The following is a 25902-nucleotide window of genomic DNA, read 5'->3' as shown; positions in this document are numbered from 1 at the left end:
GACCTCACGAGCAATACCCTTGATCAATACCCATAACCTCCATAGTTATAACCCATAATTTCCTTAGCTCTATCCCGTTTGAAAACTTATTTTGAAATCGTCTAAGTATAACTCCGTCGTAGTATTTTATGTATACTAATAATATCTTGAAATAATACAAAGAAAATATATATGTGTAATTCGATTGAGAGAGTTTAGAGAAATATATTTTCAAGTTTCTATGAAATAATGAAACCTATTCAATTCTATTTATAATAGATTTTTGAATTATTAAAGTGAATTATTAAAGTATGAATTATTAAAGTGAATTATTAAAGTATGAATTATTAAAGTGAATTATTAAAGTATGAATTATTAAAGTGAATTATTAAAGTGAATTATTAAAGTATGAATTATTAAAGTGAATTATTAAAGTGAATTATTAAAGTATGAATTATTAAAGTGAATTATTAAAGTATGAATTATTAAAGTGAATTATTAAAGTATGAATTATTAAAGTGAATTATTAGAGTATGAATTATTAAAGTGAATTATTGAAGTATGAATTATTAAAGTTAAAGTAAAGTAAAAATAAAGTAAAGGTAAAGTTAAAGTATAGTAAAAGTATAAAACTATATACGTATAATACGCGTATAAATATATATGATATTAATTTAAATCGTTATATATATTTAATAAAATATAAATATAAATATCGTTATCTTTATCATAATGGTTAAGTAATGAGTTGTCAAAAGTGGTTCTAGATATTTATAAAAGATATATACGTTTTAATAATAAAGTTCTTTTTAAACTGAAAGCGTCTTTTGTACTTTTGAAACTAAATCAAATAAATATGATAATTTTTTTTTCCAAAACTAAATATATTTAAGAATCATTTTGTTAAAAGGTTAAAATAATGGAAATCATTATATCATAAAACATTTTATAAAAGTAGAATTATATATATTCATAATAGGTTTCAAGTTTTTAAATTACAATCTATTGGTGAAGCATGGGATAAAGTCCAAAGGTTAAATAAACGTATGAAATCATCTTAATGAAAAATGTCGAGTTACTTAACTTGTCGATATCCAACATCTAAGTTATTTACACTCCACGTTCTTATTTTCATATTAAATAAAATGAAAGTTAACATAGTTATCTTATCAAGGTCACGTAATCATATCATAATGTATTATAAAACATGCCTTGGAAATTAAACAGAAATTTCCACTAACCCTTGTCTAGTTCCCGTTAATTGACACATTTGTTCTTATTTATAAATCATTTTACCATTTTCTGAATGTTGTCAAAAAGAATAGATTTCTTAAATCACAGTGGACCTCATAACATAGGCCCGTAATCATATCATAATGTATCTGATAATTCAATCATTTGATATTATCTCTTAATTCTGTCAATAAATATATCGAAACAAATACGTTCATGTAAAGTATCATATATCTAATACTTTGTTAATGTTTTCAGTTAATATTATATATTATATATACATATCTGTATACTCATAATTGTTCGTGAATCATCGAACACGGTCAAAGGGTAATTGATTACATGAATGTAGTTCCAAACTTTTTGAGATTCAACATTACAAATTCTACTTATCGTGTCGGAAACATATAAAGGTTAAGTTTAAATTTGGTCGGAAATTTCTGGGTCGTCACATTACGGGTACGTTTCTTATTGACAATAAATCTGCTTACGTTTTATTTGATTCGGGTGCGGATAGAAGCTATATAAGTAGAGATTTTTGTGCTAAATTAAGTTGTCCATTGACGTCGTTGGATAGTAAATTTTTACTCGAATTAGCAAACGGTAAATTAATTTCAGCAGATAATATATGCCGGAATCGAGAAATTAAACTGGGTAGCGAAATATTTAAGATTGATTTGATACCAGTAGAGTTAGGGAGTTTTGATGTAATAGTTGGCATGGACTGGCTGAAGAAGGTGAAAGCAGAGATCGTATGTTATAAAAATGCAATTCGCATTGTACGAAAAGAAGGAGAACCCTTAATGGTGTACGGAGAAAAGGGCAACATGAAGCTACATCTTATTAGTAATTTGAAGGCACAAAAACTAATAAGAAAAGGTTGCTATGCTATTCTAGCACACGTCGAGAAAGTACAAACTGAAGAAAAGAGCATTAATGATGTTCCCGTCGCAAAAGAATTTTCCGATGTATTTCCGAAAGAATTACCGGGACTACCTCCACATCGATCTGTTGAATTTCAAATAGATCTTGTACCTGGAGCTGCACCAATAGCTCGTGCTCCTTATAGACTCGCACCCAGCGAGATGAAAGAACTGCAAAGCCAACTGCAAGAACTATTAGAACGTGGTTTCATTCGACCAAGCACATCACCATGGGGAGCTCCTGTTTTGTTTGTCAAGAAGAAGGATGGTACATTTAGGTTGTGTATTGACTACAGAGAGTTGAACAAACTTACCATCAAAAACCGTTATCCACTGCCGAGAATTGAAAACTTATTTGATCAACTACAAGGCTCTTCGGTTTATTCGAAGATCGATTTACGTTCTGGATATCATCAAATGCGAGTAAAGGAGGATGATATTCCAAAAACTGCTTTTAAGACGCGTTATGGTCATTACGAGTTTATGGTTATGCCGTTTGGATTGACTAACGCACCAGCCGTGTTCATGGACCTTATGAACCGAGCGTGTGGGCCATATCTTGACAAGTTTGTCATTGTTTTCATCGATGACATACTTATTTACTCAAAGAATGATCAAGAGTACGAAGAACATTTGAGAAAAGTGCTAGAAGTATTGAGGAAAGAAAAACTGTACGCTAAGTTTTCAAAGTGTGCATTTTGGTTGGAAGAAGTTCAATTCCTCGGTCACATAGTGAACAAAATAGGTATCCAGGTGGACCCGGCAAAGATCGAAACCGTTAAAAAGTGGGAAACCCCAAAAACTCCGAAGCATATACGTCAATTTTTAAGATTGGCTGGTTACTATAGAAGATTCATCCAAGATTTCTCCAAAATAGCAAAACCCTTGACTACATTAACGCATAAAGGGAAGAAATTTGAATGGAAGGATGAACAAGAGAAGGCATTTCAATTATTGAAGAAAAAGCTAACTACGGCACCTATTGTCATTGCCTGAAGGGAATGATGATTTTGTGATTTATTGTGACGCATCAAAGCAAGGTCTCGATTGTGTATTAATGCAACGGACGAAGGTGATTGCTTATGCGTCTAGACAATTGAAGATTCACGAGCAAAATTATACGACGCATGATTTGGAATTAGGCGCAGTTGTTTTTGCATTAAAGACTTGGAGGCACTACTTATATGGGGTTAAAAGTATTATATATACCGACCACAAAAGTCTTCAACACATATTTAATCAGAAACAACTGAATATGAGGCAGCGTAGGTGGATTGAATTGTTGAATGATTACGACTTTGAGATTTGTTACCACCCGGGGAAGGCAAATGTGGTAGCCGACGCCTTGAGCAGAAAGGACAGAGAACCCATTCGAGTAAAATCTATGAATATAATGATTCACACTAACCTTACTACTCAAATAAAGGAGGCGCAACAAGGAGTTTTAAAAGAGGGAAATTTAAAGGATGAAATACCCAAAGGATCGGAGAAGCATCTTAATATTCGGGAAGACGGAACCCGGTATAGGGCTGAAAGAATTTGGGTACTAAAATTTGGAGATATGAGAGAAATGGTACTTAGAGAAGCTCATAAAACCAGATACTCAATACATCCTGTAACGGGGAAGATGTACAAGGATCTTAAGAAACATTTTTGGTGGCCAGGTATGAAAGCCGATATTGCTAAATATGTAGGAGAATGTTTGACGTGTTCTAAGGTCAAAGCTGAACATCAGAAACCATCAGGTCTACTACAACAACCTGAAATCCCGGAATGGAAATGGGAAAACATTACCATGGATTTCATTACTAAATTGCCAAGGACTGCAAGTGGTTATGATACTATTTGGGTAATAGTTGATCGTCTCACCAAGTCAGCACACTTCCTGCCAATAAGAGAAGATGACAAGATGGAGAAGTTAGCACGATTGTATTTCAAGGAAGTCGTCTTTAGACATGGAATACCAATCTCTATTATCTCTGATAGGGATGGCATATTTATTTCAAGATTCTGGCAGAAATTACAGCAAGCATTGGGAACTCGTCTAGACATGAGTACTGCCTATCATCCACAAACTTATGGGCAGAGCGAAAGGACGATACAAATGCTTGAACACATGCTACGAGCTTGTGTTTTTTATTTCAGAAACAGTTGGGATCGACATCTACCGTTAGCAGAATTTTCCTATAACAACAGCTACCATTCAAGCATTGAGATGGCGCCGTTTGAAGCACTTTATGGTAGAAAATGCAGGTCTCCGATTTGTTGTAGTGAAGTGGGGGATAAACAAATTACGGGTCCGGAGATAATACAAGAAACTACAGAGAAAATCATCCAAATTCAACAAAGATTGAAAACTGCCCAGAGTCGACAAAAGAGCTACGCGGACAGTAAAAGAAAAGATATAGAGTTTGAAATTGGAGAAATGGTCATGCTTAAGGTTTCACCTTGGAAAGGCGTTGTTCGATTTGGTAAACGGGGGAAACTAAATCCAAGGTACATTGGACCATTCAAGATTATAGATCGTGTCGGACCAGTAGCTTACCAACTGGAGCTACCTCAACAACTCGCGGCTGTACATAACACTTTCCATGTCTCAAATTTGAAGAAATGTTTTGCTAAAGAAGATCTCACTATTCCGTTGGACGAAATCCAAATCAATGAAAAACTTCAATTCATTGAAGAACCCGCCGAAATAATGGATCGTGAGGTTAAGAGACTTAAACAAAATAAGATACCGATTGTTAAGGTTCGATGGAATGCTCGTAGAGGACCCGAGTTCACCTGGGAGCGTGAAGATCAGATGAAGAAGAAATACCCGCATTTATTTCCAGAAGATACGTCAACACCTCGAACTGCTTAAAATTTCAGGACGAAATTTATTTAACGGGTAGGTACTGTAGTGACCCGATCTTTTCCATGTTTATATATATATTAAATGAAATTGTTATTTACATGATTAAGTGTTTCCAACATGTTAAGCAATCAAACTTGTTAAGACTTGATTAATTGAAATAGGTTTCATATAGACAATTGACCACCCAAGTTGACCGGTGATTCACGAACGTTAAAACTTGTAAAAACTATACGATGACATATATATGGTTATATATATAGTTAACATGATTTTATTATAAGTATGTATCTCATTAGTTATTTTAACAATGAGTTATATACATAAAAATGAGACTATTAATTTAAGAAACTCGAAAACGATATATATAACGATTATCGTTATAACAACGTCTTACTAGGTACATATGAATCATATTAAGATATTGATACACTTGGTTAATTATGTTAAATGATAAGTAAATATATTATTAAGTGTATTACCAATGAAATACATATGTAAAATTAAGACTACTAACCTAATGATTTCGAAACGAAACATATATGTAACGATTATCGTTGTAACGACATTTAACTGTATATATATCATACTAAGATATATTATATATCATAATATCATGATAATATAACAATTTAACATCTCATTTGTTATAATAAATAATGGGTTAACAATATTCAACAAGATCGTTAACCTAAAGGTTTCAAAACAACATTTACATGTAACGACTAACGATGACTTAACGACTCAGTTAAAATGTATATACATGTAGTGTTTTAATATGTATTCATACACTTTTGAAAGACTTCAAGACACTTATCAAAATACTTCTACTTAACAAAAATGCTTACAATTACATCCTCGTTCAGTTTCATCAACAATTCTACTCGTATGCACCCGTATTCGTACTCGTACAATACACAGCTTTTAGATGTATGTACTATTGGTATATACACTCCAATGATCAGCTCTTAGCAGCCCATGTGAGTCACCTAACACATGTGGGAACCATCATTTGGCAACTAGCATAAAATATCTCATAAAATTACAAAAATATGAGTAATCATTCATGACTTATTTACATGAAAACAAAATTACATATCCTTTATATCTAATCCATACACCAACGACCAAAAACACCTACAAACACTTTCATTCTTCAATTTTCTTCATCTAATTGATCTCTCTCAAGTTCTATCTTCAAGTTCTAAGTGTTCTTCATAAATTCCAAAAGTTCTAGTTTCATAAAATCAAGAATACTTCCAAGATTGCAAGTTTACTTCCAAGTTTTCTAAATCCATTCCAAGTAATCATCCAAGATCAAGAAACCTTTGTTACTTAAAGTAGGTTATCTTTCTAATACAAGGTAATAATCATATTCAAACTTTAAATCAAATTCTATAAGTATAACAATCTTATTTCGAGTGGAAATCTTACTTGAAATTGTTTTCGTGTCATGATTCTGCTTCAAGAACTTTCAAGCCATCCAAGGATCATTTGAAGCTAGATCTATTTTTCTCATTTCCAGTAGGTTTATCCAATGAACTTGAGGTAGTAATGATGTTCATAACATCATTCGATTCATACATATAAAGCTATCTTATTCGAAGGTTTAAACTTGTAATCACTAGAACATAGTTTAGTTAATTCTAAACTTGTTCGCAAATAAAAGTTAATCCTTCTAACTTGACTTTTAAAATCAACTAAACACATGTTCTATATCTATATGATATGCTAATTTAATGATTTAAAACCTGGAAACACGAAAAATACCGTAAAACCGGATTTACGCCGTCGTAGTAACACCGCGGGCTGTTTTGGGTTAGTTAATTAAAAACTATGATAAACTTTGATTTAAAAGTTGTTATTCTGGGAAAATGATTTTTATTATGAACATGAAACTATATCCAAAAATTATGGTTAAACTCAAAGTGGAAGTATGTTTTCTAAAATGGTCATCTAGACGTCGTTCTTTCGACTGAAATGACTACCTTTACAAAAACAACTTATAACTTATTTTTCTGACTATAAACTTATACTTTTTCTGTTTAGATTCATAAAATAGAGTTCAATATGAAACCATAGCAATTTGATTCACTCAAAATGGATTTAAAATGAAGAAGTTATGGGTAAAACAAGATTGGATAATTTTTCTCATTTTAGCTTCGTGAAAATTGGTAACAAATCTATTCCAACCATAACTTAATCAACTTGTATTGTATATTATGTAATCTTGAGATACCATAGACACGTATACAATGTTTCGACCTATCATGTCGACACATCTGAATATATTTCGGAACAACCATAGACACTCTATATGTGAATGTTGGAGTTAGCTATACAGGGTTGAGGTTGATTCCAAAATATATATAGTTTGAGTTGTGATCAATACTGAGATACGTATACACTGGGTCGTGGATTGATTCAAGATAATATTTATCGATTTATTTCTGTACATCTAACTGTGGACAACTAGTTGTAGGTTGCTAACGAGGACAGCTGACTTAATAAACTTAAAACATCAAAATATATTAAAAGTGTTGTAAATATATTTTGAACATACTTTGATATATATGTATATATTGTTATAGGTTCGTGAATCAACTAGTGGCCAAGTCTTACTTCCCGACGAAGTAAAAATCTGTGAAAGTGAGTTATAGTCCCACTTTTAAAATCTAATATTTTTGGGATGAGAATACATGCAGGTTTTATAAATAATTTACAAAATAGACACAAGTTCGTGAAACTACATTCTATGGTTGAATTATCGAAATCGAATATGCCCCTTTTTATTAAGTCTTGTAATCTAAGAATTAGGGAACAGACACCCTAATTGACGCGAATCCTAAAGATAGATCTATTGGGCCTAACAAACCCCATCCAAAGTACCGGATGCTTTAGTACTTCGAAATTTATATCATATCCGAAGGGTGTCCCGGAATGATGGGGATATTCTTATATATGCATCTTGTTAATGTCGGTTACCAGGTGTTCACCATATGAATGATTTTTATCTCTATGTATGAGATGTGTATTGAAATATGAAATCTTGTGGTCTATTATTACGATTTGATATATATAGGTTAAACCTATAACTCACCAACATTTTTGTTGACATTTAAAGCATGTTTATTCTCAGGTGAATACTAAGAGCTTCCGCTGTTGCATACTAAAATAAGGACAAGATTTGGAGTCCATGTTTGTATGATATCGTGTAAAAACTGCATTCAAGAAACTGATTTCGATGTAACATATTTGTATTGTAAACCATTATGTAATGGTCGTGTGTAAACAGGATATTTTAGATTATCATTATTTGATAATCTACGTAAAGCTTTTTGAACCTTTATTTATGAAATAAAGGTTATTGTTTGTTTTAAAAATGAATGCAGTCTTTGAAAAACGTCTCATATAGAGGTCAAAAAACGAAATCAATTAATATGGAACGTTTTTAATCAATAAGAACGGGACATTTCAGTTGGTATCCGAGCGTTGGTCTTAGAGAACCAGAAAATTTGCATTAGTGTGTCTTATCGAGTTTGTTAGGATGCATTAGTGAGTCTGGACTTCGACCGTGTTTTCTTTAAAAATGATTGCTTAACATTTTTGTTGGAAACTATATATTATTAACATGTATATATTATGTGATATATTAATCTCTTAACATGTTTGATATTGTGTGATAGATGTCTACCTCTAGCACAAATCCCATTGACTCACCTAATAATAACGAAGAGTCGAATATATATTGGACTGATTCACAAGTTCCCGAAGAAGAACCGGAAGAAGAATCAGAACCGGAAGAAGAATTAGAACCGGAAGAGGAGGAACCGGAGGAGGAAATAGAACCGGTGGGGGAAATAATAAAACGGTTAAGTAAAAGAAAATCCTCAACCAACCGACCAAGGTTAATTATGGTCAATGGTGTTTCCGCCAAGGAAGCAAAATATTGGGAGGATTACCAATTCTCCGATGAATCGAATTCCGACGAGAATTCCGATGATGTTATAGAAATTACCCCAACTGAATTTAAAAAGGCAAAAGAAAATAATAAGGGAAAGGGCATAAAAATAGAGAAATCTAATTCCAACCCCGATGAACTTTATATGTATCATCAACCCCCGAAGCCCTTAAGTTGTGACAATGACCCGAGAACCTCTAAACCACCAGGTTTTTCTAAACCGTTGTGGAAAACGACAGCTCGTATTAGGGGAACATCATATATCCCTAGAAACTTGGCAAAACGAACCAAAACCGAAGAAGAAGAAACGAGCAAGTCTGAATAAGATAGTTGTATTCGTGTGATGTAATATATGTAATATAGTGTGCTTATGCTTTATGATATATGTAAAAATTGCTTGTATTAATAAGTATTTTTTTTATGAATCTAACTCTTGTCTATTTTACAGTATAAAAACACAAAATGGATAGACAACCCAATATTTTAAGAGACCTACCCGGAGACATGAATGATGAAATCTTGTCTAGAGTCGGTCAGAATTCTTCGGCACAACTATTTACGGCGAAATCAGTTTGTAAGACATTCGAAGAACGTTCCAAGAATGTCTTGGTTTATAAGAGACTTTCGTTTGAAAGATGGGGGATATCACATTGGGAAACCCATAAGTTACGATGTGTTTACTTTGATGCATATATTGCGGGGAACCCAAATGCTATTTTATGCAACGGGTTAAGAAATTATTTTGACTCAATGTATCCGAATATAGGACTTCATGATTTAGAAAAAGCGGCTAACATGCAACATAAAGAAGCATGCTATGCTTATGGGTTAGTAATGTTCGCTTCTCACCAAAGTGAGAAAAAGAACATCGGGCTACAACTATTAAATAAAACGTTCCCACAAGTGACAGAGTCAGTAATTGGGGTAAGAAATGAGGTTTTTAGGTTATTACGAGACTGTTGGTCATTACGTAACCCTCGTCCCTTTGACGACGTTACAACACGCTGTCTTATCAATGGCCATAACGGTTATGTTCCACAAGACCAAGGATGGGAAGTAGTCCTAGTAAAACCAGAATGCATGACTTGTTTCTGGACGTATGAATTACGTGTCTTTATTGCCTTTGCTGAACGACTTGTGTACTAGCTAGAATTATCTTCACAACTATCTTGTATCAAAGTTATTGTGTACTATATTTCATGCTTTATGTAAAATAAGCGGTATTGTAAGTTAGTAAAATATTGTATAAAAGTTTGAACGCGAAATATTATTATAATCAGTTTTTCATATAGAATTGTAGTAGTTGAATTGTATATTAGCTACTAAGTATGAACTTAACGGGTAGGTACTACCCGAATTTAAACTTATAAAACGCTAATATGAAGAAAAAGCTTTTATAAATGAGTTCATATTATGCTACGAAATACTATTAACTACTCTTAATATTCTGTATGATTACCTTGTTCCATTTGACTATTTTGAAGGAAATGGCACCGGCTACTTGACACACCGTGAATATGAATGAAGAGGAATTCCGTACTTTTCTAGCTTCAAACATAGCTACAGTACAGGCTGCGCTACATACCAACAATAACCTTGGATCTAGCAGTACAGGAAATCGTGTAGGATGCACCTACAAAGAATTCACTGCCTGCAAACCTTTGGAATTTGATGGAACCGAAGTACCGATCGGATTGAAACGATGGACCGAGAAGGTCGAATCGGTGTTTGCCATAAGTAAGTGTACTGAAGAGGATAAAGTGAAGTACGCTACGCATACCTTCACAGGTTCTGCGTTAACATGGTGGAATACCTATCTAGAGCAAGTGGGACAAGATGATGCGTACGCACTACCGTGGTCACCATTTAAGCAATTGATGAACGAGAAGTACCGTCCCAGAATTGAGGTCAATAAGCTCAAGACAGAACTTAGAGGGTTACAAACCCAAGGATTTGATATTACCACGTACGAAAGACGATTCACAGAATTGTGCCTATTGTGTCCGGGAGCGTTCGAAGATGAGGAAGAGAAGATCGACGCATTTGTGAAAGGATTACCGGAAAGAATCCAAGAAGATATAAGTTCACACGAGCCCGCCTCCATACAACAGGCATGTAGAATGGCTCATAAACTAGTGAACCAGATTGAGGAAAGAATTAAAGAACAGACGGCTGAAGAGGCCAATGTGAAGCAAGTGAAAAGAAAGTGGGAGGAAAACGGTGATAAGAATCACCAATACAACAACAACAGCAATTACAATAATAATCGCAACAATTATCCCAACAATCGCAACATCAATCGCAACTACAACAAACGGCCCAACAACAACAACAATAACAACAACAACAACAACAACAACAACAACAACAGCAGCAACTACAACAATCATCCCAACAACAATAACAATCGCAACAACAACAACAATCAGAAGCAGCTATGCCAAAGGTGTGAAAAGTATCACTCGGGGTTCTGCACTAAATTTTGCAACAAGTGTAAACGAAATGGTCATAGCGTGGCGAAGTGTGAGGTCTACGGACCAGGGGTTAACAGAACGAAAGGAACAAATGGTGTCGGAACGAGTAATGGCGGAGCAAGTAGTGTCGGAGCAAGTTATGCCAATGTAGTTTGTTATAAATGTGGAAAACTGGGCCACATTATTAGAAATTGCACGAACCAGGAGAACACGAATGGACAAGGCCGCGGAAGAGTTTTCAATATTAATGCGGCAGAGGCACAGGAAGACCCGGAGCTTGTTACGGGTACGTTTCTTATTGACAATAAATCTGCTTACGTTTTATTTGATTCGGGTGCGGATAGAAGCTATATGAGTAGAGATTTTTGTGCTAAATTAAGTTGTCCATTGACGTCGTTGGATAGTAAATTTTTACTCGAATTAGCAAACGGTAAATTAATTTCAGCAGATAATATATTCCGGAATCGAGAAATTAAACTGGGTAGCGAAATATTTAAGATTGATTTGATACCAGTAGAGTTAGGGAGTTTTGATGTAATAGTTGGCATGGACTGGCTGAAGAAGGTGAAAGTAGAGATCGTATGTTATAAAAATGCAATTCGCATTGTACGAGAAGAAGGAGAACCCTTAATGGTGTACGGAGAAAAGGGCAACATGAAGCTACATCTTATTAGTAATTTGAAGGCACAAAAACTAATAAGAAAAGGTTGCTATGCTGTTCTAGCACACGTCGAGAAAGTACAAACTGATGAAAAGAGCATCAATGATGTTCCCGTCGCAAAAGAATTTCCCGATGTATTTCCGAAAGAATTACCGGGACTACCTCCATATCGATCTGTTGAATTTCAAATAGATCTTGTACCTGGAGCTGCACCAATAGCTCGTGCTCCTTATAGACTCGCACCCAGCGAGATGAAAGAACTGCAAAGCCAACTGCAAGAACTATTAGAACGTGGTTTCATTCGACCAAGCACATCACCATGGGGAGCTCCTGTTTTGTTTGTCAAGAAGAAGGATGGTACATTTACGTTGTGTATTGACTACAGAGAGTTGAACAAACTTACCATCAAAAACCGTTATCCACTGCCGAGAATTGACGACTTATTTGATCAACTACAAGGCTCGTCGGTTTATTAGAAGATCGATTTACGTTCTGGATGTCATCAAATGCGAGTAAAGGAGGATGATATTCCAAAAAATGCTTTTAGGACGCGTTATGGTCATTACGAGTTTATGGTTATGCCGTTTGGATTGACTAACGCACCAGCCGTGTTCATGGACCATATGAACCGAGTGTGTGGGCCATATCTTGACAAGTTTGTCATTGTTTTCATCGATGACATACTTATTTACTCAAAGAATGATCAAGAGCACGAAGAACATTTGAGAAAAGTGCTAGAAGTATTGAGGAAAGAAATACTGTACGCTAAGTTTTCAAAGTGTGCATTTTGGTTGGAAGAAGTTCAATTCCTCGGTCACATAGTGAACAAAGAAGGTATCTAGGTGGACCCGGCAAAGATCGAAACCATTGAAAAGTGGGAAACCCCAAAAACTCCGAAGCATATACGTCAATTTTTAGGATTGGCTGGTTACTATAGAAGATTCATCCAAGATTTCTCCAAAATAGCAAAACCCTTGACTACATTAACGCATAAAGGGAAGAAATTTGAATTGAAGAAAAAGCTAACTACGGCACCTATATTGTCATTGCCTGAAGGGAATGATGATTTTGTGATTTATTGTGACGCATCAAAGCAAGGTCTCGGTTGTGTATTAATGCAACAGACGAAGGTGATTGCTTATGCGTCTAGACAATTGAAGATTCACGGACAAAATTATACGACGCATGATTTGGAATTAGGTGCGGTTGTTTTTGCATTAAAGACTTGGAGGCACTACTTATATGGGGTCAAAAGTATTATATATACCGACCACAAAAGTCTTCAACGCATATTTAATCAGAAACAACTGAATATGAGGCAGCTTAGGTGGATTGAATTGTTGAATGATTACGACTTTGAGATTCGTTACCACCCAGGGAAGGCAAATGTGGTAGCCGACGCCTTGAGCAGAAAGGATAGAGAACCCATTCGAGTAAAATCTATGAATATAATGATTCACACTAACCTTACTACTCAAATAAAGGAGGCGCAACAAGGAGTTTTAAAAGAGGGAAATTTAAAGGATGAAATACCCAAAGGATCGGAGAAGCATCTTAATATTCGGGAAGACGGAACTCGGTATAGGGCTGAAAGAATTTGGGTACCAAAATTTGGAGATATGAGAGAAATGGTACTTAGAGAAGCTCATAAAACCAGATACTCAATACATCCTGGAACGGGGAAGATGTATAAGGATCTTAAGAAACATTTTTGGTGGCCAGGTATGAAAGTCGATATTGCTAAATATGAAGGAGAATGTTTGACGTGTTCTAAGGTCAAAGCTGAACATCAGAAACCATCAGGTCTACTACAACAACCTGAAATCCCGAAATGGAAATGGGAAAACATTACCATGGATTTCATTACTAAATTGCCAAGGACTGTAAGTGATTATGATACTATTTGGGTAATAGTTGATCGTCTCACCAAGTCAGAACACTTCCTGCCAATAAGAGAAGATGACAAGATGGAGAAGTTATCACGACTGTATTTGAAGGAAGTCGTCTCTAGACATGGAATACCAATCTCTATTATCTCTGATAGGGATGGCAAATTTATTTCAAGATTCTGGCAGACATTACAGCAAGTATTGGGAACTCGTCTAGACATGAGTACTGCCTATCATCCACAAACTGATGGGCAGAGTGAAAGGACGATATAAATGCTTGAAGACATGCTACGAGCTTGTGTTATTGATTTCGGAAACAGTTGGGATAGACAATCTACCGTTAGCAGAATTTTCCTACAACAACAGCCACCATTCAAGCATTGAGATGGCGCCGTTTGAAGAACTTTATGGTAGAAAATGCAGGTCTCTGATTGGTTGGAGTGAAGTGGGGGATAGACAGATTACGGGTCCGGAGATAATACAAGAAACTACCGAGAAAATCATCCAAATTCAACAAAGATTGAAAACTGCCCAGAGTCGACAAAAGAGCTACGCGGACAGTAAAAGAAAAGATATAGAGTTTGAAATTGGAGAAATGGTCATGCTTAAGGTTTCACCTTGGAAAGGCGTTGTTCGATTTGGTAAACGGGGGAAACTAAATCCAAGGTACATTGGACCATTCAAGATTATAGATCGTGTCGAACCAGTAGCTTACCAACTGGAGCTACCTCAACAACTCGCGGCTGTACATAACACTTTCCACGTCTCAAATTTGAAGAAATGTTTTGCTAAAGAAGATCTCACTATTCCGTTGGATGAAATCCAAATCAATGAAAAACTTCAATTCATTGAAGAACCCGTCGAAATAATGGATCGTGAGGTTAAGAGACTTAAACAAAACAAGATACTGATTGTTAAGGTTCGGTGGGATGCTCGTAGAGGACCTGAGTTCACCTGGGAGCGTGAAGATCAGATGAAGAAGAAATACCCGCATTTATTTCCAGAAGATACGTCAACACCTCCAACTGCTTAAAATTTCGGGACGAAATTTATTTAACGGGTAGGTACTGTAGTGACCCAAACTTTTCCATGTTTATATATATATTAAATGAAATTGTTATTTACATGATTAAGTGTTTCCAACATGTTAAGCAATCAAACTTGTTAAGACTTGATTAATTGAAATAGGTTTCATATAGACAATTGACCACCCAAGTTGACCGGTGATTCACGAACGTTAAAACTTGTAAAAACTATACGATGACATATATATGGTTATATATATAGTTAACATGATTTTATTATAAGTATGTATCTCATTAGGTATTTTAACAATGAGTTATATACATAAAAATGAGACTATTAATTTAAGAAACTCGAAAACGTTATATATAACGATTATCGTTATAACAACGTCTTACTAGGTACATATGAATCATATTAAGATATTGATACACTTGGTTAATTATGTTAAATGATAAGTAAATATATTATTAAGTGTATTACCAATGAAATACATATGTAAAATTAAGACTACTAACTTAATGATTTCGAAACGAGACATATATGTAACGATTATCGTTGTAACGACATTTAACTGTATATATATCATACTAAGATATATTATATATCATAATATCATGATAATATAACAATTTAACATCTCATTTGTTATAATAAACAATGGGTTAACAACATTCATCAAGATCGTTAACCTAAAGGTTTCAAAACAACGTTTACATGTAACGACTAACGATGACTTAACGACTCAGTTAAAATGTATATACATGTAGTGTTTTAATATGTATTCATACACTTTTGAAAGACTTCAAGACACTTATCAAAATACTTCTACTTAACAAAAATGCTTACAATTACATCCTCGTTCAGTTTCATCAACAATTCTACTCGTATGCACCCGTATTCGTACTCGTACAATACACAGCTTTTAGATGTATGTACTATTGGTATATACACTACAATGATCAGATTTTAGAAGCCCATGTGAGTCACCTAACACATGTAGGAACCATCATTTGGCAACTAGCATGAAATATCTCATAAAATTACAAAAATATGAGTAATCATTCATGACTTATTTACATGAAAACAAAATTACATATCCTTTATATCTAATCCATACACCAACGACCAAAAACACCTACAAAAACTTTCATTCTTCAATTTTCTTCATCTAATTAATCTCTCTCAAGTTCTATCTTCAAGTTCTAAGTGCTCTTCATAAATTCCAAAAGTTCTAGTTTCATAAAATCAAGAATACTTCCAAGATTGCAAGTTTACTTCCAAGTTTTCTAAATCCATTCCAAGTAATCATCCAAGATCAAGAAATCTTTGTTACTTACAGTAGGTTATCTTTCTAATACAAGGTAATAATCATATTCAAACTTTAATTCAATTTCTATAACTATAACAATCTTATTTCGAGTGGAAATCTTACTTGAAATTGTTTTCGTGTCATGATTCTGCTTCAATAACTTTCAAGCCATCCAAGGATCCTTTGAAGCTAGATCTATTTTTCTCATTTCCAGTAGGTTTATCCAAGGAACTTGAGGTAGTAATGATGTTCATAACATCATTCGATTCATACATATAAAGCTATCTTATTCGAAGGTTTAAACTTGTAATCACTAGAACATAGTTTAGTTAATTCTAAACTTGTTCGCAAACAAAAGTTAATCCTTCTAACTTGAATTTTAAAATCAACTAAACACATGTTCTATATCTATATGATATGCTAACTTAATGATTTAAAACCTGGAAACACGAAAAACACCGTAAAACCGGATTTACACCGTCGTAGTAACACCGCGGGCTATTTTGGGTTAGTTAATTAAAAACTATGATAAAATTTGATTTAAAAGTTTTTATTCTGGGAAAATGATTTTTATTATGAACATGAAACTATATCCAAAAATTATGGTTAAACTCAAAGTGGAAGTATGTTTTCTAAAATGGTCATCTAGACGTCGTTCTTTCGACTGAAATGACTACCTTTACAAAAACGACTTGTAACTTATTTTTCTGACTATAAACCTATACTTTTTCTGTTTAGATTCATAAAATAGAGTTCAATATGAAACCATAGCAATTTTATTCACTCAAAACAGATTTAAAATGAAGAAGTTATGGGTAAAACAAGATTGGATAATTTTTCTCATTTTAGCTACGTGAAAATTGGTAACAAATCTATTCCAACCATAACTTAATCAACTTGTATTGTATATTATGTAATCTTGAGATACCATAGACAAGTATACAATGTTTCGACATATCATGTCGACACATCTATATATATTTCGGAACAGCCATAGACACTCTATATGTGAATGTTGGAGTTAGCTATACAGGGTTGAGGTTGATTCCAAAATATATATAGTTTGATTTTTGATCAATACTGAGATACGTATACACTGGGTCGTGGATTGATTCAAGATAATATTTATCGATTTATTTTTGTACATCTAACTGTGGATAACTAGTTGTAGATTACTAACGAGGACAACTGACTTAATAAACTTAAAACATCAAAATATATTAAAAGTGTTGTAAATATATTTTGAACATACTTTGATATATATGTATATATTGTTATAGGTTCGTGAATCAACCAGTGGCCAAGTCTTACTTCCCAACGAAGTAAAAATCTGTGAAAGTGAGTTATAGTCCCACTTTTAAAATCTAATATTTTTGGGATGAGAATACATGCAGGTTTTATAAATGATTTACAAAATAGACACAAGTTCGTGAAACTACATTCTATGGTTGAATTATCGAAATCGAATATGCCCCTTTTTATTAAGTCTGGTAATCTAAGAATTAGGGAACAGACACCTTAATTGACGCGAATCCTAAAGATAGATCTATTGGGCCTAACAAACCCCATCCAAAGTACCGGATGCTTCAGTACTTCGAAATTTATATCATATCCGAAGGGTGTCCCGGAATGATGGGGATATTCTTATATATGCATCTTGTTAATGTCGGTTACTAGGTGTTTACCATATGAATGATTTTTGTCTCTATGTATGGGATGTGTATTGAAATATGAAATCTTGTGGTCTATTGTTATGATTTGATATATATAGGTTAAACCTATAACTCACCAACATTTTTGTTGACGTTTAAAGCATGTTTATTCTCAGGTGAATACTAAGAGCTTCCGCTGTTACATACTAAAATAAGGACAAGATTTGGAGTCCATGTTTGTATGATATTGTGTAAAAACTGCATTCAAGAAACTGATTTCGATGTAACATATTTGTATTGTAAACCATTATGTAATGGTCGTGTGTAAACAGGATATTTTAGATTATCATTATTTGATAATCTACGTAAAGCTTTTTGAACCTTTATTTATAAAATAAAGGTTATGGTTTGTTTTAAAAATGAATGCAGTCTTTGAAAAACGTCTCATATAGAGGTCAAAACCTCGCAACAAAATCAATTAATATGGAACGTTTTTAATCAATAAGAACGGGACATTTCACCGGTTGGCCTATATTTTATATACATGTGTTCAACCGTGGGGTGTAAAGACCGGCACAGAGGTTCTATATTTTGAAGGCACATGTATTCAGCCACGGGGTGAAAGACCGGCACAGATGGTTACTATTATATTGTGAATCCTCACCAGGTGTTCTTCATATGAAAGATATTTTTTTTTGTGCAGTTGGAATGGGACTTCTGCACGTTTTATAATATTTAAAATCTTGTGGTCTATTAAAATGATGAAAATGAAATGATTACTATAAACTAATGAACTCACCAACCTTTTGGTTGACACTTGAAAGCATGTTTATTCTCAGGTATGAAAAAAATCTTCCGATGTGCATTTGCTCATTGTAAAGACATTATTTGGAGTCGATCATCGCAATGGAACCAGATGTTGGTGACTTCGGCCAGACGGATTAGGACGGGGTATGACATTTGGCATCAGAGCTGGTATAACTGCGTCCATGTGTGGCGGGTTAGTCGTAAAGGAGGTTCTCACAGTGTGACCTGTGGCGAAGCATTGGCTCTTACTCCTTGTGATCCCTTACGAGGGTTGGCAGTAGCCGAGAGGTAGGCCCTAAAATCAGTATCTGAGGTACACTCAGTGGTCACCAGGCGGTTAGCTGGGAAGGCACTGGGTGGGACGGTGGTTGTCCCCACTGTATTTACATTTGGTATCAGAGCGGTGGTCTTAGCGAACCAAGTCTTGCATTAGTGTGTCTAACTGATAGTCATTATGATGCATTAGTAAGTCTGGACTTCGACCGTGTCTGCATGTCAAAAGTTTTGCTTATCATTCGTGTCGAAAATCATCTACTTATTATCCTTAGGAAATTACCTGCTTATCATTCTTAGTCTAGAGACATCTTACTGCAATGATTGCATGAATAGTGTATAGACAAAATTCGTATCTTAGCGTATCTGCTAATTCATATCTTAGCATATCTGTTACTGTAGACTTTGTCTGACAGTTTCCGTAGATTCCTCCGTAACTTATGGGATTTTAGTATTATATATGCATATGTAAATTATGTACTGCAGGGTACTAATCTACATCCTATAATCTATTTCTTATCGAAAATCCTTCATCTGATCGTACGAGATGAATCCCTAAACTAGTTCGAGTCCCTCGAATTCCGACAGCTATTCCGATAGTTATCCCGACAGTTATTCCGAATGGATAGTCATCTAAGTTCCGGAAGCAACGTCACCAGAATGAATCAACCAATCATCCATCCCCAATTCATTTAATGAATTCGTAGTCGACTTAATCAATGGAGACGCGCAGAAGGCGATCCCTTCCACTAACCGAATTCACCTTTTGGCGAAGAACCTGAAGCACTTACCGGAGAACCTGTTCGTAACACCATTTTCACCCTCATTTCCCGAATATCTCGCCACGACTATATCATAACTCAGATTCTAAACCTTATTCATTCGCTCGTTCGGACCGACAATCATCCCGGAGTAATCAAAGAAGTCAACGAGCTTCGCGCTCGAGTAGTCAATTTAGTGAACATGGTGCAAAACTTACCAGCTTCAGCAACATCACCGATACCAACAGTACCATCAGTAACAGCATCTGTATCATCAACAATCCTTGCCTCAATATCACATTCTGTACCATGAGCATAATCATTATTCTACGTATCATTCTATCTATTTTATCTTCATTCGACATGGCGATCATGTAATCTCTAATGTTTTATAGATTATGTATCTTAGTTCTGACGGTAAATCAAATGAGATTAATACTATATTAACTCATTAAATCTATAATTTCATCTGAAGAAAATATATATTTAAGTATGTTTTCATAAAGATTGTAATAAAAAAAAAATTCTTTTGTACATACTGTTAATGGTGAAATATTTTAACGGGTAGGTAATACCCGAGGAATATTTAGATTTCACATTAACAAGTTACACTGTACACTCTTCGAATCTGATTCAATGGTCATTTACTATCCTACTTACATCCACAGATATACGAATCCGTTCACCGCAGAATAACCATTTTCATTCAATTTCATATTTGGATTTTGACCTATCAGAATCCAACAAGTGGCATAATGAAGAAAACAATGGACAAAAATAAAATTTGTTAGAAACAAACAAATTAACTATGAGAAAATTTGTTAAGAAACCACGCTAACGAAATCCTAGCTAACTGTTCCTAGCTAACTGTTAATTCAGTATTACATTTTATTTATCGCAATTTAATTAACGCAAATTTAATTTTCGCAATTTTATTTATCGTCATTTAATTTCTGTTATTTATTTTTCCCACTTTATTTATCGTCATTTAATTTCTGTATTTATTTTACGCACTTTAAATATCGGGACACATATACAAGGTTTTGACATGTCATATCTATGCATCTATATATATTATTTGGAATAACCATAGACACTCTATATGCAGTAATGTTGGAGTTAGCTATACATGGCTGAGGTTGATTCTACAATAATATATATAGTTTGAGTTGTGATCGAGTCTGAGACATGTACACGAGTTACGATACGTATTAATTAATTCGAATATTATAAACTATATATGAATTATTGAGATAGTAACTGTGGACTGCAAACTGTGGACTACCAAGATTGGACAATTAAAATGAATTAAAATATTGATTATAACATATGAAATTAAACATTTCTTCAAGTTTGCCACTTGATTTAATCTTAAACCTCATTTAAATCTTGACGATTACAATCTGTGTTCAAACTTTCATAATTCTTGAAAACACCTCAATCGAGAGGACGAACCAACCGCACTTCGTCTACGGAAGAAAAGACTGATGCATATAGTTATGCACCTGAAAACACTCGGAACCTGAGTAAACGTTTAACACATATCTGCGCTAGCTCCTTTGCATTGTTATTATCGAAAATAACTTTGCAATCCCTTTCCAAAGTAGCCAATTTTGTCACAGCTCCAGCAAATCAGCTTCGCCTTTTCGTTCGAAACAAGTTTATTATAACCGTGACATGTATGTGTGCTCTTTTATTGTTACCCGGGAACCTTTTATATTCCATCATATTACCAGCAGACGTACCAGCAACCTCACTGTTACTTGTCTCAAATCTCTACGACAAATCAATATATTTATCTATTGAAGTCTTATCATGAACTCAATATATTTATATATTGAAGTCTTATCATGAACTCATCGGTATCTTGTAACGATAATTACCATACCAAGTACCGAAAGGCATCAATCAATAATCTCTAAATTCTTCGCGATTCAACGACAATAATATATATATATAAATTTATATATATAAATATATATATAAATATAACTTCTATCTCCTGGATTTACGAATTTCAATTCTGAATTTCTGAAAAGCCCTTTAGCTTATGAATCAGTTTCCTGAGTTTTGAAAAACCTGATGAAGCAGTGAAAACTGAAGACTGTCTTAACAGTCAAAAGTTTGATGATAAAAAAATGGAGTGTTGAAAAAACTCAAAGATTTTGATACTGAAAAATGAATTGAGCAAATCACGAAAGAGACTCTGAACAAGGACTAAACTTGTACATAAAAGAATCTTCATGATTCTATTTCTGATGAAATCTTTAACGAATACCTTGCTCCTTAATCGCTCTAAATCATCGTGAATGAATTTATTCATCACAATTTGATTAAGAAATTCCAAGATATCAATGTATCTTTCATTATAAATATCCTCCATATTTCTGAAGATATTTTCATAACTATTCGTATCTGAAATCATTAATCTCTTCGTGCTATCAGTGTTACATCATATAGAAACTGTTAGTTTCTATATTCTGTAAACCTTCGAGTTTAAAATATGAATGTTATTGAAGTAATGTTGGGAACTGATGCATGAGTTAGTATAATATAATGACACTTGATCAACGTGATTATATTACAATAATTCATGCTGAGTTTCTAATGAAATGTGATGATTCTCAGTACCATCATCATGTGCCATTTACACGACTCTTGCATTCTACTCAATCTCCAAACATATTAAGAACATATTTTCTTGATAGTTCTATTTTCCAGGGTAATCTGGTAATTTGACAAATCAAAAATCGTGCCATTACCATTTCTTTCTTAGAACATTAACTATGTTCATCCAAAACTTTATACCTACAAATTCTAGACCATTATTCACTTGACTTAAAGTCGGGAAAAGAAAACAAAAGGATGGAACTCCAAAATATAATGGAAAACGAAGGGAGTAGATTTATAGTGAAATATCCGACAGAGCAATCGAAATAGATTATTGCATTTAATTAAAGAATATCCTATTTCCTTAATAACCGGAGAATCAAATCTTATTACGAAAATTTTCACTAAACCCCTTGAATTCTGGAAATCAACCGTGACTACGTCACCGGTTAAAACGAATCTGCATTTACTCATTCCACTCTTTTGGGATAGCTTCACTCGTACGCTTCACCTAATCGAATTGTTTTATCTATATTAATGAATAATGATAAAACTCTATTAATCAACTCATATTCGTCATGAGAACATTTTTTTATTGTTAGCTATGACGACCTTACTCAAATTTCGGGACGAAATTTCTTTAACGGGTAGGTACTGTAGTGACCCGGAAAATTTCGACTAATTTTAAACCAAACTCTCGATACGATTTAAATTTTTGACACGATAAGCAAAGTTTGTAAGGTTGAGTCTTAAAAAGTTTGAACTGTTTCATATATTCAATTGACCTTTGACTATGCTCGACGATTCACGAACAATTAATTGTAAATAGATATGTGTGAATATATATATATAAATAATAATTAGAAATATAAATTGAAATATTACATGAAGTCATTGTTAGAATTAATAATGTAAAATAAAATAATATATATTATTATTATTTAAGACATATCTATATTTAAATAAAGTATATTAAAAAATAAATATTGAATGATTATAATACTCCTTTGATATTCCGATTGATATTAATCAAGTTAAATACGAACTTATGTAATTTTAAAATAAAAGGTGATCCGAAAATGAGTTATATAAGTTATAGGCTTATTAAAAGTATATTTAGGATCTAATTATTTAATTTTAACACTTTTTATATTTACCCATAAATGAGAGGGACAGTTGAAGTAATTTTTATTTATTAAATTAATGACTGAATTTATTACCAAAAAGACTAAAATAATTAAAGGTAATTAATCTTAAAATTTGGAATTTATTTTAGTAATTTTTATCCGCCACTAATTATCAACGGAACACAAAATCCAGTCCGTGAAAGGAATAGTAGACGACGGCTAATATCATCACACGTTTATATATTTATATTATATATATCTTTTCTCGTTTGTCTGGACTTGATCCGTGAATTGAGTGATGTCAAAATATTAATAAAAGTATTAGTGAGCTGTACCATTTTCCTTATTCTGTTTCATTTCACCATCATAGTATAGTTAACATCTATTCTTTAATACATGCATACATTACTAAAGACCAACATTCATACACTTCATTTCACATGTAATCAATTATCACCAACCCTTTGATAACTAAATTGATAACTATATTCTTTTTTCTCTGGTTCATGATACTCGACATCCATCAACTCTCTTCACCCACCGGAGCACCATCACAACAAACTACCACCACGAACTCCATCAAAAATTTATTGATGAAATCTTTTTGTTGTTTCGGTTCTATAAACCGAGACCCACTTCAACAACATGATTCTACAACCACAATCGAACCACCATTGGAGACCACCACATTATAATCACCTTTCATTACCAGTGTAAACCATCATAAACCCACCAATTTGTCTATTCACCTTGTAAACCTTCACCTTACATCACAACTATGGTATACAACGTGAAATTGCATGGTCATCTAGTTGGTTTCTGTTTCAGTTTAGTACAACGGGTAATCTGTCTATCTTTTGTATTTTCAATTCTCGCTACTGCTATTCTCATTGCGTTTTCTGTCCGAATACAAACATGACTACCACCTTCAACCCTTGACAACCACCTTTGTCTCCCCTTTCCTCCTATTCTCAACCGATAACCACCAAGATACCACACACCATCGAATCACTCACTAGTATGCTCCTGTTTCAGTTTCTATTCTAAATTTTTTATCGAACATCACACAACCCACTTACTAATGATCATGTAATACTATATAGTTGTATATTATTCTGTTGGCCGACAATCCCTCAAAAGAAAAACCCCACTTGGAATATTAATTGAGAAAGTGGGATACATGTACTTAAAGCTATTCCATTTAAATTAAACCAAACATACCCATTTAATCACCTTTTGATGATGTTTCTTGCTCGATCAAAGAGGCTACTGCTCGCAGCTGCAAATTATCATCTCAAACCACGATCAACAACCATCAACCACCTGCAATATTTTGTTATCATCGCTGTACAAAGGATCCGATCTGTTCGATTATGAAACCACCGCAACTGCCACCTTTTCTTCTCGCTCTTTCTTCTATTTTAAATCGTAAACCAACCACCATCACTGCAGCACTTCTGTTATTTTCTGATATATTCGAACACCAAGAAGCCACCACTGTTAGTGTTATATTGTTTCGGTTTCTATTTAAAAACGACCAGAAAACCAGCCACCATTCATTGTGTATTGTTGCTGCAACGGCTTGCATATCACATATGTTTCTATATTTTTTTTTACGACTGCTAGATGGAAAGATGATAGATAAAGGAAGATGATGTGTAGTGTAAAATGAAGAAGGTACATAAAGTGACATGGCCAACCGATTTTCTTTCTTTTACCTTTATAGCCGACAAAGATTTAAGTATTTTAAACCCACTTGCATTGCTACAATATTCCTTTTTCTTTGTTTTATTTCAGAAAATAGCTGAACCAGTAAATTCATTGGGCCGAATATTTAATTGAGTGTTGGGCTGAGATTCATTGGATAGTTGGACCTAAATTAAATGGATCTCGGTATTGGGCCATAGATGTGAAAGTGGGTTTTAAGAAAACAGATACACACGGGTTATAAACCATTGGGACGATATTAATTCCAGAAAACAGAAATGGAAGGATGGCGTGAGGTGTTAGCGAGTGAGCGAGTGGTCGAGGGTTCAAGTACCGGCATGGGCGATTCATTATTTTTTTTTTTTTGAGCCTTTGAAGGTAGCCATTTATCAACTTATTATTTTTATTATTATTATTATTATTACTATAAAAGTGTATTTATAAAAGATATCATCTAGTACCAAAATAATGTTAGAAACAAATATTATTATTATTAAGATTGTTATGAAAGTAATAAGTGATTATCATTAATATTAGTATTAGTATCAATTTTATAACTATTAGTATTGTTATTATTATTATTATTATTATTATTATTATTATTATTATTATTATTATTATTATTATTATTATTATTTAAACCAATGTATCATTAT

This window comes from Rutidosis leptorrhynchoides, chromosome 4, assembly GCF_046630445.1.
Source record: "Rutidosis leptorrhynchoides isolate AG116_Rl617_1_P2 chromosome 4, CSIRO_AGI_Rlap_v1, whole genome shotgun sequence".
Taxonomy (NCBI): Eukaryota; Viridiplantae; Streptophyta; class Magnoliopsida; order Asterales; family Asteraceae; genus Rutidosis; species Rutidosis leptorrhynchoides.
This window is presented reverse-complemented; position numbering follows the sequence as displayed.